General features: G+C 40.4%; 1 pseudogene across 1 annotated transcript; it reads right to left on the reverse strand.

The window, feature by feature from the left end:
• Positions 1-2283: 2283 nt before the first annotated feature.
• Positions 2284-2819, reverse strand: LOC308431982 (ferritin light chain 1-like; annotated as a pseudogene). The gene has a single exon. The product of its transcript is annotated as a ferritin light chain 1-like (transcript).
• Between the last annotated feature and the right edge of the window lie 1690 nt (positions 2820-4509).

The raw sequence follows: 4509 nt of genomic DNA on the forward strand, positions 1-4509 counted from the left end.
AGTTGGAAGATATGACTGAAGAAAATAGTTATTAAATGGGAAGACAAAAGACAAATAATTTTTAAAACTTACTTTTGACTTGTTGGTCAGGGGAGTCCAAGAGACACTCCCCTCCAAACCAAAACCCAGTACAGATTATTACTGGTATCCTTAGTGGTCTCTCATAGTTAGAGGTAAGTCTCTGTTGCTGAAGACACCACACATTTTTGACCCAGGACTTGGAAAATCAAACTGTATCTCACAGGGAAGCCTTCTCCATGAGGACTAGCTTTCATCATATTAAGAGGTACTATACAAGCTGCCAAGGGAGAAAAGCAATCATTAGTTCTCCCCTGCTAGGGTGCCTATGGAGCACAACGACTGGAATAGCTCCACAGGTACACTAAGGGTGCACAGGTACTATTTTACTTTGGGAATAACCAACAGCAGTCTTAAGTAAACTGTAGATCTGCTCCATGGGAAGGAATTCATGACTGGGGCTGTAAACTTACCTACTTACCCATGGCTGGTGAGGACACGAAACCTGCTACTTTCCTATGTTAGTATAATCTCTCACTTCATTCCAGTTACTTATACATGCAGGTAACTGAATCTCTCACTCCTTATCGAAGAAATCTCTGCATCACGGTGAATAAATTCTGGGTCTGTAATGCTTAGCATGTTGACTGTTGTTAAAAGGGCTGTAATGGTTACATGAAGTTTGATGTATGCTTTAAGTGTCCGCACCACATGTGTACACATGCTCGAATATATGTAGTGGCAGATTTATCATTTTTACTTTTGTCATTAGTGTATAATATGTACATATGTCAAATCAGTCATCACACTGTATGTCTTTTTATCATCTATCTATATCTATCTATTTATCTATCTATCTATCTATCTATCTATCTATCTATCTATCTATCTGCCTTCTATCTAATTTTTTATACGTATGAGATTTGCCTGCATAAATGTCTATGTAACAGGCATGCATTGCTTATGGGTGCCAGAAAAGGTTGATAGTTTTTTTCCTTAACTGCTGAACCATCATTCCAGCCACAAGAACATAATTTTTTGCCAATCAATTATGTACATTTTTGAAAAGGTAAAAGCCTTAAAACTTTGACCACAAAATTTCTCAAAAGAAATTCACAAAATTACATTTTCTGGAAAGCCTTCTAAAAGTGACAAAGTGAGCATATACCAGTTCTACTGTGCACACCATGTGCCAGAAATGAATTTAGAACTCTACAGATAATTTGTTGAATACTTAGATAGCCATAAGACATAGGCATTACTATTCTTTTCCTATGGGTATCAGCACAATAGTATGAAGTGCATTATTTTGTATGCATCAAGAGACATACAATAGAATTTGGAGATTCAAAAGGATCAGCTATCAGATTGTATCAGTAAAAAATGATTGATTAGTATCAGCAAATATTTGAAGAAGGAAGTAATGGACAGAATTGGTTAATTCCAGTTCGATGACATGGTTCATATGTCAGCCCTTCTAGAATCTGTGTTCTGTTTGGGCTCATTAACTAATACGGAATAGAATTGTGTCATTATTGTTTATCTTAGTGTGATCAAATTATCATTTTTATGGAAACTTAGGCTGAAAAGGTGAGTTTACTAGTGTGAGTCTTGAATTCCAGAGGGATGTACAGAAAAGCAGGTTATTTTTCGGAGTGTTCTGATGTAGAGAAGAACTAGAGTCAAGGGTTCACATGCTGTCAATGCCCAGGAGTTGCTTCAAAGGAGCATGGCTGAGTTAGGGTGTTTTCTGCAGCACACAGTTCAGTGAGAATCGAGGTGCTTTTTATTACATCCATCCATCCATCTATGTAAACTGTACATGTAGCCAAGATGTGCGTTCTGTTTTATGGCCCACACATTTCTTTGATTGCAAAATCTTACACTGGCTTTCTCTTAAGGAGAATGAAGATCTAGACCACTGAGGCTCTTGCTGCTTTTTAATCCGAGGTTTTTGATTCTGTTAAAAGTGGATAGATAGACTTGCAAATAAGGATGGTGTAAATATGGTTTTCTTTTTTCCTTCCTTCCTTCCTTCCTTCCTTCCTTCCTTCCTTCCTTCCTTCCTTCCTTCCTTCCTTCCTTCCTTCCTTCCTTCCTTTCTTTTGCTGTTTCAAAAAGCTTTATTTTTTTCTTGGTCCAAGACTTGGGAGAGGCTCCAGGGCAGTTAACAAAGCGGCCTAGTGGCTTTAGAGGTTCATTCGGGTGGAGGTCCTGAGGCTGCTGGTACAGCAGAGGGAGCCCCTTGGAAGGCACAGAAGCCTCCTAGTGGTGCTTGAGAGTGAGACGCTCAAAGAGATACTCGCCCAGAGACCCCTGGGGCACGCCAGTCTGCGCTGGCTGTGGCCCTGCCAGCCGATGGAGGTTGGTCAGGTGGTTGCCCATCTTCTTGATGAGCTTCACCTCCTTATCCAGGAAGTGGCTTTCTAGGAAGTCACAGAGATGTGGGTCTGCGCGGGCAGAACCCAGGGCGTGCAGATCCAAGAGGGCCTGGTTCAGGCTCCTCTCCAGGGCCAAGGCAGCTTCCATGGCCTCCAGAGTTTTACCTCACTCATCTTGAGATGGCTTCTGCACATCCTGGAAGTGTGCACGGCCCCCACGTTCGTTCTGCAACTTGAGGAGACGCTCGGTCCCCTCGCGCTTCTCGGAAGAAGTGGCCTACGCCCTCCAAAGCCACGTCATCGTGATCGAAAAAGAAGCTCAGAGAGGTAGGTGTAGGAGGCTCGCAGGTGCAAGTTGACCAGGCGGTTCACGGCCGCTTCCACTTCTGTGGAATAATTCTGACAAATCTGAGAAGTCATGGCTGGTCCTGAGTACGGGGTAGACTGCGAAGACGGTGTTGGTTGGTCTTAGGAGTGGCAAGGAGATGGTCCCGGAGGCTGCGACTGGAGGGCAGCTGGAAGCTAAGATGGGAGCCCCCGGGTCTGTTCCGTTCAAACACTGTTGAAGCAAGACACAGACCCACGGAACCTCAAAGGCACTGCCGTAAATATGATTTTCAACTGTGTCTTATGTGCACATTTTACAATCAGAGAATTCTTTTGGAGGGAGAGAGGGCAGGAAAAATGGGACAGGGGAGGGAGGGAGAGAAAAGAGATGCAGACAATAGACAAGAAAATAAAACCAAGAGCTTTTTCCTAGCGGGTGGTACAGTTTAATAACAGCAACAATAAAGGAGCAGTGAGGCTTATGGTACAGATGTTCCTTAGTCATATGAACTTGTACCCAGTGTTAAGTTATGTGAACCCACTGAAGGAACCTAACTTGTTTTCTAAATAATGCCTGCCAATCAAGAAGAGGAAAACAATTCTACAACAGTTATAAAGACAAGAATTGATGTGGTCACAGATTATGGAAGAGTCAAACAAGTTTATTTCTAGAATATAGAGCTTCTTTTAATGAATTTGATGATCAAGACTCAGAAATCTACCCAATGCAAACTACACTTACCTATTTCTACTGCAATAATATTCAAACTTGGGGTAAAAAAACATGAAGACTTTTACCTGAGAATAACTGTAATGTATGTATCTAAGATGAAAGAAAACACACACATTTTCCTGGTTTACATTTATGGCAAAATGATTTTCCTACAAGATTTCAAAAACTTTCTAAACATGGAGTCACTTACGTATTCCATAACTTTGCCTTTCATTTGCTTGTCTCTTTTCTAATCTCTGAACCTCACCAAACAAAACAGAAATAAAAGAAGGCACTTGAGGGCTGGAGAGATGGCTCAGTGGTTAAGAGCACTGACTGCTCTTCCAGAGGTCCTGAGTTCAAATCCCAGCAACCCAATTGTGGCTCACAACCATCAGCAATATGATACAATGCCATCTTCTGGTTTCTTAAGACAGCTACAGTGTACTCATATAAATGAAACAAACAAACAAATGAATAAAAAGAGAAGGCATTTGAATGTATTAAGATTTATTTTAAGAAAATGTAGGCGATTCCATTCCCTTTGCCAGGTTTTGCATGCAATTAATGTTTTTTATTTCTAACTGTTTGAAAAAAAATCTTTAAAAAAGGATCATATTCTATGACATGAAAGTTATTCAAACTTCCATGTTTAGAAGTAAAGTTTTGTTGAAACACATGACAATTTACTCAGTTTGGTGCTGCTTTTGGCTGTTTATTCCAATAAATGATGGGGAGTCATAGCAGAGACTTTTCCACAAAGACAAAATATTCACTATTCAGCCACGGAAGGAATCTGACAATTCTTTTCATAATAGAATGTCAGAAAGCAGTGTGTTTTATATTGTGCAAATTTCTCTTCTCACAACCTATTTATTCACTAAGAATCAGATTAAGACTTCTACATTGTTTAGTGATTTTGTTGAACTAAAAGGCTTAAGTGTCCAATTAATATTTTTAAAGCCCAATAGAATGTTAGAAACTGAGGACCCCATGCTAGAGTATGGTGCTACGATCCAGAGAAACCTGGAGCACTTAGAAATACCAGTACATTTGCAGGGACTTGGAATC

This window comes from Micromys minutus, assembly GCF_963924665.1.
Source record: "Micromys minutus genome assembly, chromosome: 17".
NCBI classification, from domain to species: Eukaryota; Metazoa; Chordata; class Mammalia; order Rodentia; family Muridae; genus Micromys; species Micromys minutus.